This window comes from Gobio gobio (genome assembly GCF_949357685.1).
Source record: "Gobio gobio genome assembly, chromosome: 5".
NCBI lineage: Eukaryota > Metazoa > Chordata > Actinopteri > Cypriniformes > Gobionidae > Gobio > Gobio gobio.
Genome location: NC_137101.1, coordinates 18996166 through 19009695, shown reverse-complemented (window position 1 = coordinate 19009695; position 13530 = coordinate 18996166). Strand labels below are relative to the sequence as shown.

The 13530-nt window shown below is 38.4% G+C and overlaps 1 protein-coding gene across 12 annotated transcripts in view; it reads left to right on the top strand.

Moving 5' to 3' along the window:
* The window catches only part of anks1b (ankyrin repeat and sterile alpha motif domain containing 1B), a 239810-nt gene that overhangs the window by 207925 nt on the left and 18355 nt on the right, over positions 1–13530 (top strand). The window lies entirely within an intron of this gene.

Sequence of the window (13530 nt, the reverse complement as noted above, 5' to 3'; positions counted from 1 at the left end):
GCCTGGTGCTGTGCAGGATGTGACAGGGCTGTCGGTCTAATGCTGTTGATCTGCCTGCTGTTGGTCCTTATGTCGCTGTCGACAGCGGCGAGCGCAGACTAAAACTAGATTCTTAGCACCACAAGCAAGCCTGTTTTAGATGATCACTTTATGAGATTAATTTGGAACGGATTTGATGTACTATGTGTTGCGTGATTGCTTTACTGATTTGATTTATATTGGATTAGGGCATTGCATTTCTTATGCACTTATGTGGAAATGGCCTATTTAGTTCAGATGGGTCATGATGGTTGTCCTAAAAATATATCAAATTTATTTACAGTAACTTTCAAAAGTTTTTTTAGATACTTTTATTCAGCAAGGATGCATTAAATTGACCAAATGAGGCCGTGAAGACATTTATATTGTTACTAAAGATAATAATTTGTTAAAATCTACTTTTTAGCTTTCTATTCATCAAAGAATCAAAAAAATGTTTCTTGAGCACCAAATCAGCATATTTGAATGATTTCTGAAGGATCATGTGACACTGAAGACACTGAAAATTCAGCTTTGCCATCACAGAAGTAAATACATCAAAATAAAAAAATATTATTTTAGTTATAATAATATTTCACAATATTACTGTTTTTACTGTATTTTTGATCAAATAAATGTCGTCTTGGTGAGCATTTATTTGATCAAAAATACAATGAAGAGTGGGTGTATATTTTTGAAAAAATATAAATATAAAATGTATATATAAATGTCTTTAGAGCGTCGTGCTAAGGTAGAAGTCTTCCAGAAAAGTTGTCTTGTTAAATTCATTCCCCTTAAAGAATTGAAAACATTGGGTTTAAACGCAAGAATGTGCCTTATGTAAGAAACGTATCTGATCTGGTCAGCCTATTTGTTTCCTAAAGGCCGATTAGTCGACTAGTTGTTCAAGCCACCCACCAATTAGTCATTTTTGACAACATGCAATTTTGCACGTCTTTACTATTAAGAAAAATAAAATTTTTCCCACTAATGTTCTGTACAGCTTGATTTTTCTGCATGTTCCACAGTTTTATTCTTGGTCTGGCACGTCTGTGGGTTTTTGTGCTAGAATGAGTAGGAGTATGTGAGAGAAGGAGTGAGAATGCGTGTAGAAAGTGAGAGAGAAATGAGAGAAACTGTCATGACGTCTTTTTTTTTTCTCCTCGTCTTTGTGTTGGAGGCTGACTTTTTCCTCTTGATTCCTTCTGATCCCTGCATAGAGCCGGATTCACACCGCTGCATTTCCTTATTATCATTGGTAAAGGCTGAAATGTGACACGTCCCCTCATTGGCTCATCACGTCCTCACTCGCAATCGAACCTCGCAGTATTGGTCCGGAGCACTGCTGTATATCCTTTACGTTGCCTCAGAGGCCTGCTGGATTTTTACGCATAGCACCAGCACTCGCTCCATAGTTGCTAGGTAACTGGCAGGCTCTGGTTCCTTTCCAGTTGTCCCCTGGTTGGGAGGCGCTGGTTATAAATGGATCTGAGACGGATAACGGCGAGTTGCCGTGGCGATGGTGGCCTTGGGCTTGTTTGAATCATACCTGCAATGGTTGGTACTGGATTTGGCTCCTGAGGAGGCTAGTTGTGGCTGGACACCAAGAAGCATCAGCGTTAGCAACGTCCTTCAGTGGCGTGAAAACCGCCAATACTAGTGATGAAAAACGAACAAATAAGTGCTGTTCCAAGCAAATCCGTGTAGACCGCTAAAGTAGCCCCAGAACGCAGGAGATCAGGAAGATTTGTGGACACATTGTACACACACGTACACTAGACCTCATTACGTTCACTGTGTGGGTTGTGTTGGCTAGTAATCCTGGCAATAAAAACCTGTTATGTCTGCTGTGATTGGCTCTCTACATTCAGTCCGCTGTAGCAAGGCAGACATGCCACATGGTATTTTGCATTTCAAGGGAAAGATTTTATGCCATAAGAAAAAATATTGAGGTACTGAGAGAGATTGAGATGGAAGGGTGACGTCAAGCAGAAGAAACCAAAGTGCTTACGGCTGGTTCTCGTGGGCTTAAAGGTCACTCAACCAATCATGTGAGCTTTACAGCTCATTAGCCAATCAATGTGCTTCCCATGTTGCCCATCAGAGAGAGAAAGAAAATGGAAGAAATGGTGGTGGTAGCAATGTGAAAAACAACTTATTTTGATAATTGACTAGTCAGTGGGTTATTTGAACGATTAGTCGACAAGTCGTTCTTAACCCCTTGCCCCACATTTTGGCAAGTGGGGCATATATTACATGCCCAAAACAAAAAGGTTTCTGCTCATAAGTCATTCTGAATAGACACATAACCAATTGAGCTGACAATTGAGAGTTTAAAGTTCAAGACTCAGAATTACTCAGACTGTTATTATATGGAGATATATAAGCTCAAACATAAAAATTTTAAAATAAGTGTCGTATCTTGTATCGTTGAAACTAGAAACAATGAAGCTGATGCCACAGGTCTGCTCATGCTTCATTTCAAATCTGAGGATGTTATCTTTAAATCTATGAATTTTATGAAACATTTATTAGACCATGTCATGGGAGTTTTTAGAGAAGGCTGATAAGATGCTAATAAAATATTTTATTGCCCTATAAACACCCATTTGCACTCTAATGTCTGGCGAGGAGAACTTTCCCATTCATGTTTCTATTGTTCTCACTCGACAAACCTTTCACACCTCAGCCGTGAATGAGACCTAATCTTCATTATTATTTTCTTTGTATTCAGCCATTATTAGCCTTTATTCTGGCATTGCTTGGCTTGCCCATCTACTTATTAGTCTATCTGAAATCTTTCTAGAGAACAAAAAAGCATATTCTCGGGACCTTATGTGAATTCTTTAAACAAATTAGTTTGTGGTGTGACAGGTGCATTAAAGCTGCAATTATCATCAAGCTACATAACACAATTTAAAAGATTCATATTACAATTTTACGCAGAATTAACTTTAAACCACCATTGAATGTTTGTATCAACTTCCGATCGCGATCTAATGTGGATTTTAGTCATATAATGCTGTTGAAATATGTTATGTTAGCTTTTTATATGCAGTCAATCGCTACACCCGCTTAGCATTTATAATGTAAACATCCATTATTGATATGAAAATACACCAAATCGCATGGAAATCACACACAATCCATATACTATCGTAATCATGTGTTTATTAGCTTCTTGTTTCACGTGTAGAGATATTTCTTTGGTGTTGATCATGGAGCTCAGAACGAGGAAGTGTACTGGTCAGCGTCACCCAGAAAGGCAGGAATTATGGTCACGTAAGATGATTGACAGCTCCAGATCGAATGAGCGCTCTGAGTCATAACTGACGCAAACTAGGAACAGGAGCAACAGAGTGTGCTCTGAGCACTCTCAGCTCTGAATGTTGCATAATTCAGTAGGAAATTAATATAAATTATATTCTGTATGACTGAATATTTAGCAAACATGTGAGAATAAATCAGTATATCTCCAAATATGCGCAGACGCTGTCTATTGCATCTATGTGAACACAAATTAACCTGATCAGACGTGAGAGAATATGAATGAACTGAATTATTCTATAAAAAACAGATTGATTATTTTGCACTCCTGACTTAAATTAAGAAATTAATGTCACTGCAACCTAGTTTTATCGTAAACCGTGCACTGTAAAAAATAAAAACAGAAAATGTACTGGTAATTTTCTGCCAGGGCCCAGGACATTATCCAGTAATTTTACGGAAATTTCCGTTAACCTTTACAACTCAAACTAATGCAATATGTAATTCAAAATACAGGTAAAACACCTGTTAAAAAAAAAAACAATACACAAATCATATTTATCCTTCATATTTATAGAGTACATTGTGACATATTTTTGCTGACTTTTTTTTACAGTGTGGTGAAATATCGAAGCTGGAGTCTTAAATCTTTCTAATGATACTAGTCTGTCCAGATCAAGTAGGAGTGTGATGTTTTAACATGGAGTGAATGTTGAACAACAATAATTTAGGGCTGTCTGTGATCTTTGTTCATAAAGGGGTTAAGGAAGAAAGGAACAGAATGAAATCGAATGTAGCAGTCACATTTTAAAAAGTAAACATTGGTAAGTTCTCCCGTGATTGTTGGGTTGTGGAGCGTTGGATTGTGGAATGGAGGTGGAAAACTGTGTAAGCAGGTGAATAAAAGTGGGACTTTGTGTTTCCCAGTTCATTAAAATCCAATGCACGAATGCTGCTGTAAGCACAAACAGTACTGTATTCACATCCTCCCCACCAGACAGGCCTCTGCGCCTCAGCTCCCGCAATTAGGAGGAACTGCTCATCCATACCACAACTCATTCTGAGCTCTATTTCTTATGTCTGCTGGTGCCTCAAGCATGAGATCATAGAGAGTTGTGTAGCTGTGGAGTATTGCTTTGGCCTGACCTGACCTTTAAAGAAGAGCTTGATCTTTATAGAGACATTTTACATATGGAGTTTTAACCTTTCGCTTTGCAGTCTTCAAACGGTATTTGCAGCGCATATTACCCTTATGACGTATTTCGGAGTGAATTTGGATGGTCAGCAACACCATTGTAAGGCAGGACTTGATTGGATCATCAAGAATTGATTGAGATTAGTGGACATTACTTACGAAAATGGAACCAAACACTTTTTTAAAGAAGCTTTGTGACCTCGACCAAGTTCACCAAGTTTGTTGAGAGCATCTTGAATATACCAATTGTAGTGGTTAAAAAAAGTAATTATTTACTGTTATTGCATTTGCAGTCTTATCTGAAGTCTTTCTAGAGAACAAAAAAAGCATATTCTTGGGCCTTATGTGAATTCTTTTTGCATTCACATCAACCGGTATTAAATTGCTTTGTTAATGATTTCATTGTTTTAGAAAGGCTTTTGGTTTAGAAACACCTATTTTGATATTCGCTTACCTTACCCTGCTGGAAATTCTAATTCTAAGCTGATTTATAGGTCTTACCTTGTTTAAACTGGGTTTAGTTAGTTTAAGATGGTCTTCCAGCCTGGCCAAGTTGATGCCTAGTGGGTTTATCTGGGTGGCCAGCTGGTCTTCTGACCTGATCTACTGAAAAGTGTCCAAAACCTCTCTAAAACCAGCTCTCAGTCCAGCCTGACCAGGCTGTTAGAACTACTTTAGATGAGCAAACCAACTTAGGCCAGTTTAATATGTGTTTTTCATCCGGTTGGTCCCTGACCTAGTTAACATCAGTCAAAAAGGAAAATAATTTCAGAGGGGAAAGAACATTTTAATAAAATATAAATTTTTTGGAGCACTGTAGTATAGATTGGAAAAGTTAAACTTAACTTGACAATTGACTGAAATAAAGTAAGTTTAAGAAGTACTAAAATGACTAAAACTGCTAAAAAATAAATCTAAATGGAAATATAAAATAACAACTAATAAGTGACAAAAGCACAATAAAAAATTGCTAAAATTAAAAAATAACCATAACAGGTTTCCTGAACAATCTCCCATTAGTTGCTGTGTCAAGCTAGTTGGGGAAATGAGAAATGTTTGGGGAGAATCAGCTGCCGAATGACATAAGTACTGTATAGTTGTCTCTGCATATTTAACTGGTATAGAAGAGTGTGTGTCTGTTTGTGTGTGTCTGTTTGTGTGTGTGTGTGTGTGTGTGTATGTGTATCAGCCCCTTAAAGGATGTCCATGTCAACATGTTTCAGAATCACAAGTTTGTGCGCGTCTGGTGTGATTACTCTCCTGCCGCTGGACCGCAGAGGTTAATCCCTCTTCAGACCTGCTTCCTGCTCACTTTCTCTAATCTAATGGGATTAACTGTCATTTTACATCCAACACTGCAGCAATTACACCCACAGAAAGGAAGAGAATGCACAAGACTCCATTACACATGAAATAGATGAATGTTTTAACAGTACTTCAGTTATTGTGTACAAATGTCAATGGTCTCTCTGGTGTGTGCTGCTCTCTTTTTACAGAGCGGCCAAATCTTTCACACACTCGCTGATTTTCTTTGTCCAATGAATGCACAATGAGAATCTGCCTGATTAAGTGTCAAATAGGACTAACTGGTTGGCAGATAAACACTCTTATTTGGCTGCATGAATTTGTCGCAAATTAAGATTTCGGATTTGAAAGGTCAGCAGTGTGCTGTATAACGGCAGTTGCACTGTAATGTCCTGAAAAGCAATTGGGTGTTTACACACTAACAGGTTCCAGGGTCTCTTTCACAGCAGAATCTCATGGTGCGTCTGAAATCGCATAGCCTACTGCCTGAGTAGGAATTACATTTGAATTTGTATTTACTTTGCAACAGTTAAAAAGTATGTTCTATATAGTATGAATATGGATAGTATGAATGAAATTCAGATGTACAATATCCGCCATGTTTTATGTCATGTGGCCTACTACCGTCTGCAGTGTTGCTTCACTGCCATTCATAAATCTTCTCCTGTGGCCTCATGGGAATGTAAAGTGTCCATCTAATGCGCAATTCAGAATCTTTGCTGAAGTACAGAGTAGTAGGTCATCCAGGTACTTTTCGCCTACTGTTTTCCAAATACTATGTATTTAGACATACTACTCTGTCGGTTTACTGCTTTTGGCATACTATATAGTAGGGAAGTATTAGGTTTTGGATGCAGCGACAGTTTTTATTAAAAGGATAGTTCACCCAAAAATGAAAATTCTGTCATTAATTACTTACCCTCATGTTGTTCGACACCAGTAAGACCTTTGTTCATCTTCGGAACACAAATTAAGATATTTTTGTTGAAATCTGATGGCTCAGAAAGGCCTCCATTGGCAGCAATGACATTTCCTCTCTCAAGACCCATAAAAGGTACTAAAGACGTCCATCTCACTACAGTGGATCTACAATAATTTTATGAAGCACCGATAATAGTTTTTGTGCGCAAAAAAAAATCTGAATAACGACTTTATTTAACAAGTTCTTGTCTTCTGTCTGGGCTTCTGAACTCACGAAGCACCACGACGCATGCGCGGAAATATAATAAGCTTGCTTTAATAAGGCACTTTTACATGCACTTATTCGTTTCTCGCAGTTCGGGGGATCCTGGAAATGCACACCTTAGCATCATTTTGAGCTCTACGCCAAGACCTAAAGCACAATCAATGTAGAATTCAACAGCTTCAGTTAGTTTTTTGAGATCCATGTAGTATTTATGAGGATCTATGGACAGAAATGCAATATAATATACATAACTATGTTTTCAGTGGTTTATGAAGACCTTACACAATGAACCGTTATGTTTTTATTACCTTAGAATGAGCCATTTCTATCTGCATACACCGCGGGTCCCCTTACAGAGAAGTCGCCATTTTTTGCCGCCATGTTTCTACAGTAGCCCTAAGCGGACAAACTTCTCTACAGAGCGCTAGCTGCTCTCTGCTGTCTCAGACGACGACATCTTTGTCCTGTGTGGGCCACCGTAGCTTCTCTATGTGCTTCGAAAGGAAGGGGTGAGCGGTGGCCGGTTGCAATTTGCAACCTCACCACTAGATGCCGCTAAAATGTACACAGTGCACCTTTAATCGAATGCAACAATTTGTGTAAGAGAACGGTTTAAACAAATTTGTTTCGCTCATGCTTATTGAAGGCGTCCTCGTTATTACTTTGAGGTTCATACACTTAAAAACTGCTACTGAAAAAGTCGAAAGAGAACCGTCACAAAGTCCTTTTCCATAGCACAAGGGCTTTTGGCCAGTATTACCCCAGAAATTATTCACGGATACATGAAAATCTACCAAAAAAGCCATCCAGGTACCTATTTTCAGTGTACTATGAATCCTAATCTTATATATAGTACAGTTAGTATGTAAATTAGGATGCAGCTCTCGGTAGCTTTAAGATACAGGACTGCAGTCAGCATACTGTACCCGGCGGTGCGGTTATGTTCACGAGCAGTCGCAGTGATTAAAACACATGGCTGCTTCTCTTTATCACCCCTGCTGCATGTGTAATGCGAAGCTTATGCATATCATCTGAGCGCCTCTCGTGTGATAGAGCCGTTTGCGCCGTCGTCCGGTCTGTACAGTATTCCTCTATGCCACATTGCATCTCTGCTGCAGCCTGCTCTACACATTTGCATTTAAATTAAATTCAGTCTCCTCTGCTTTTTACTGTCATGCAGTAAGGCGATACTGAACCTTACACACTCCGCATACTCTCTTTGTTCATTTCCTCCTGTTTTCTCTCCTTTTGTTTGTCCGTTTCCTGCTGCAATGGCATGCGTGCGGGAATATAAATAGCTTATATTAACTTCTGCGTATCTGTAGCCTGTGCCTCAGATTCAAAGACCCACTGATGCATGCTGGCTTCAAGAATGGCAAGAACATTCTTAAGATTGCAGGCTTTGATCTGATTGGCTGGCTTTACTGCAGAAGTTTACAAGAGCTGCTAATTATTGCATACAAGGAACTTTTCTAGTCAAAATTCACGCGAGGTTCACGCGATCAAAGGTCTGTACAAACTTTTGTAGACACTACTATGTCATCATTCTAATAATTTTAAAATAAATAATTATTTGCATGTTATGGTCGATATTAAAATAAAATAAAAAGTCATTTTAGGCATAGCATTATAATATAACATATTCATTTTGAGGTTTGCTAAAGATTACATTTAAAGAATAATTCAATTATTAGTGTTTTTAAAGAATAACATTGTCAGTGTTAGATGACGGCAAAGGTAAAAAAATTAAATAAAAATAGAGGACATGAACACACACAGTTAACTCTTTCCCCTCCAGCGTTTTATTAATAAAGTTGCCAGTTACTGCCAGTGTTTCTGATTATTTTCACAAAAAATTCATGGCCCCAAGAATATTTTGTTTTTATACAGTTTATATTTTATGAATATCTGAACATGCAATATATTAAAAGACATAACAGAGCCCCTGCTTTTAAACAACAACAACAACAACAACAACAACAAAAAATAGCGTTTTATCAAAGACTTCATATATAGGAAGACGGTGCACTCCGATTACATATGAATGGGAGAAAGTGCAACGCCCAATATGGCGAATAAGCCCCGCCTTTTAAAATGAAAGAGCTCGGGCTGCAGCTATCGATTCTTTTTGTAATCGATTAATCTAGCACTTAATCAGTCGATTAATCGGATAAAAAAATTGCGAGTGTGGTTTTTAAACAAGAAAACAAATAATGCATAACGAAAATGAAGAGGAAGAGCTATTTAATTTATTAATATGCACAACAGGTTTCATACTGTACATCAAAGTAAATATCTGTTTTATGTAGATTTCTACACCTGCAGCATTTACCATTAGGCTACTAACAAATAATATATCAGTTCTGGGGTGAGCCTATTTGCTATGGTAACCTGTGTGTGTGTGTGTGTGTGTGTGTGTGTGTGTGTGTGTGTGTGTGTGTGTGTGTGTGTGTGTGTGTGTGTGTGTGTGTGTGTGTGTGTGTGTGTGTGTGTGTGTGTGTGACCAAATGTCCCCACAAGGATAGTAAAACCTGAGATCACCTACAGAATGTAAATGGATTCATAAACATACTAAATTATGTTTGTTTTTTTGAAAATGTAAAAATGCAGAATGTCTCCTGTGATGGGTAGGTTTAGGGGCAGGGGCAGTGTAGGGGGATAGAATCTACAGTAGGCCTATGTACGGTATAAAAACCATTACGTCTATGGAAAATCCCCACAAAGATTGTGAACCAGACGTGTGTGTGTGTGTGCGTGAGGAAGATTGACGCCCCAGTCAGACCATTTGCTTCATTGCAGTTTGGTACGGCAGAAATACATTCATTCGTTTTCAATAGAACGCTGCATTTGGCTTACATCACTTGCATTGCGGTGCATTTTAGGTAAAGCATCCGTTCGAAAAATCGCGTCCCAACGTCACGTCCCGGTGTATACAGTGAACGCATGCTGAAATTATTGTTGCGTGGCTACATAAAAGTTTAAGCATATGTGATGCATTGCCGCGATTGGTCTGACTGGCGCGTGAGAGAGAGACGAGGGTGTATGCGTGTGTGTGAAGGGGTTCTTTTTTTTAGGCTATACTCTCTTGCAATTGAACGTGAATACGTTTACTACTTAAAAACATCAAAGCTAAACATCATATCTAGTCAAACCGCATCACGACATGGCTACAAATACAGTATGGGATTAAAATCAGCGAACATCAATGTATAGGCTTAGGCTATGTTACCATTGAAGTCGTACTGCTGTGGAATGCCAGGTCTACTTTGCAGTAGACACATTGCACCTTGTTCTCTTCTTTTTTAAGAATGTAATGATCCCAAACTTTAGACATTCTCTGCCGTTTATGGACATCTTTACTCTCCGCCATCGTGCCAACTAAATTCAAAATGTATCTCGCGCTATGGTGTGCTTCCTGAACATTGAACAGCGGTCCGTGTGAATCAGATCCCTGCGTCTATAGTAATTTAACGAGGCTTCGAGGCAGAAATTTTGCCTCGAGGAATTTTTGTAATCGAGTTAATCTAGTAACTCGATGAATCGTTTCAGCCCTAGAAAGAGCCAATCGTTGATTAGTAAAGTCATTGCGTCACTGCAGCTGTTAGAAACTCCAGTTGCTATAGAAACAGGCAGTGTTCTGAGATGCGCACTTTGGACTGCGCATTTGCTTTGTCCAGCCTGAAAAATTCTGTTTTTTGTCATGATTCGAACGTTTAGAAACAAAATGAATGAGACAGTTTTCATTGGTGATTTCAAATATGAAATTTAATCGTAAGCTTAGCGAACAGTTTTGGAGAATTTGATGTTTTCCCATTCAAAGAGATATGAAGCTGCACTTGCATGCCTGAGAGGTGTTTCAAAGATGGCCGCCGAGTGAAATTACTTGTCTTAAAGGGACTTTGGTTTTATTCTAGCTTAATGCATTTATTTTTATTTTTTTTATCAACACTTGAATGTTGGTAAGTTTGTTTAAATAAAAAGCAAAACTTTTTTGTGCAAAAAGCTGAAAAAAACTTGTTTTTGTCTAAGACTACATCTAGATCGGATTCAGAACGATGATCAAAATGCAGATGGATTAGATCGGTCCATCAACACCCCCAAAGCTTCACAGTCCTATAACTCGTCCTGGATCGACATTGCATCCACTAATTAGGCAGTTTTGATTTATTTGCTGTTTAATGTTGGTGATTGCATTAGTTTACATATGCATATGAATACATATGATATCGCTTGCTTTCAACAAGCGTTTTACATCACCTTCGCTTGTGTTTTGATCAGTACTTTTTCATAAGTTGTGTAATACTCCCCCCTACCATATAACAGTGAAAACACGGAAAGCCGAAAAATTTGGTCAATGGTGAGGAAAGAGTTAAAGATATCAGCCGATGCGATAAAACATTGAATGCTTACCGATATAATACCGATTATATTGTGCATTGGTAGTTTTACAATATTTCAGATGAAATACCTAGGAACATATGGGTGTATTAAATGGTTTTGAAATATGTAATAAAAGGTATGTATTATGTATGTTTCTATATTGCGCATCACTTCAAGGAACTGAGCAGGATTTTTTCTTGGCCAGAATAATGTGCAACGTGGACCAGACTTTATGTCAGTAGTCAAAAACGCAAGCCTGACTACTTCAGACAGGCACAGCAGTGGGGTTTTTTGTGCACTTTATTTCTCATGTGAATGCTCCAGGCACGTTGAAATCACATTTAGTGTGGTTGAAACTCCCAAAATGGCAAATTATCTCAAGCAGACTGTCTAATTTCAGCGAGCAAACATCCTGCTGTAGTCCTGAAGGGTTTGCCGTCCAGTTCCAGTCTCTGTTGCCCTAACCACCTGTAATCTGGCCAGCGTTTGGGCCTGAGGGAGAACGGCTGCCGGCTGCTTCACATCGGCTTGTTTATGCCATCTCCAGAGGGTTTAAACAGGGTTAATGAGCCTCTGGTGCCCACAGTCCTAAACCTCCTTACACAAATCGATTTTAGACATGAGAAGCTTCGAAGAGAAACACAGCGGATCATTAACACAGAGCGTTAAAATGTGCGGCTCCTGTAAGAAGTTCTGCCCGTGAAGATGGAGGTATTCTATCCAGTTTGAACAATTGTGTAGCCTGCAAACATTTGTTTTTCCTTTCTTTGACTGGCTGCTTTCTGTTTCTGGTACTATATTAGATTGGACAGATGTGGATTTGTTATTTTTGGGAAGTGAGGGAGTCAATAGTAGAGAACTAAATACACACCAGGAAAGGTTCTATTTGGAACCTTAAAGGCTTCTGTCTGGCACTTCATAGAAACTTTTAGGGGTGCCAATCATTTTATGGATTTAGTTGTAATTCATTTTTATATTGATTAGCTCATAAACATGCATATCACTAGAAAAAACATGAAAGTATTATGCATTTCTCCTTGTATATATATAATCTATATAGAAACCTATTTAACCTTTTTTCTAAGAGCACACTATTCATTCACACACCTTTAAATAAGAATAAGTCAAGAATTTCAGTATCCTGGATTACTTTTTATAACAGCATATCCAAACAATCAGTAAAATTGTGTTAAATTGTCTATTACATATTCAGACCAGTATAAATACTGTAGCTATTAGTTTGCTTGGTCCATAATTACACTGTTTTCATAGACTAATTGTGTAAAACCTGTACATTTTAGGGGATTTTAATATTGTGTTAAGTAAATATTTATATAGTGAATATATATTTTTCTAGCTAATCTGCTCTAAAATCTATTTAATGAGCTAGATATATTTCTCATGCTGAAAGTAAAATTTGTTCAAAAGATTTTTTTCTTTTTCCTTTTCTTTTTTCAGTAAATCATTCAAAAACCTACAGTTCAGCCTGAATTCATTCAATCGATTAATTTGCAAATAAGTGTGGAAATTAGTGTCAAAATGATTTTTTTTTATTAGAGCCCTGCTCCTTCATCAGCATAATGCAGGTCATCTGACTGACAATTCCCGGACGGACACTATGTCGTAATTGAAAACCATGATTTGTGCTGAAAGGAAATATCCTCCCATTGATTCAATTTTCTAGGGTAAAATAGTGATCATTATAAATGAAGCTAGAGAAGATTGTTGCTATAGGGACAGAAATGAGCCAGCCAATGAGAAGCCACCATGTGTGTGTTGTGACTAAAGTGGGTTTCTTTACATGCATTTGATGCTGCTGTGCAACCTGGTTTACACTAATGGCTCAAATGAGAGACAGCAAAATCTTTATGCTCATTAATTGGGTGGAGTAATTCCCTGTACATCGAGGTTGCCGTATTTATGTGTGTGTTTGTGGTGAGAGAGAAATAAATAGGGCAGTTTGCAAAATAAAGAGTTTAGTGTGTGTGTGTGTGTGTGTGTGTGTGTGTGTGTGTGTGTGTGTGTGTGTGTGTGTGTGTGTGTGTGTGTGTGTGTGTGTGTGTGTGCGTGTGTGCGTGCGTGCGTGCGTGCGTGCGTGCGTGCGTGCGTGCGTGCGTGCGTGCGTGCGTGCGTGCGTGCGTGCGTGCGTGCGTGCGTGCGTGCGCGCGCTTCAACTTCA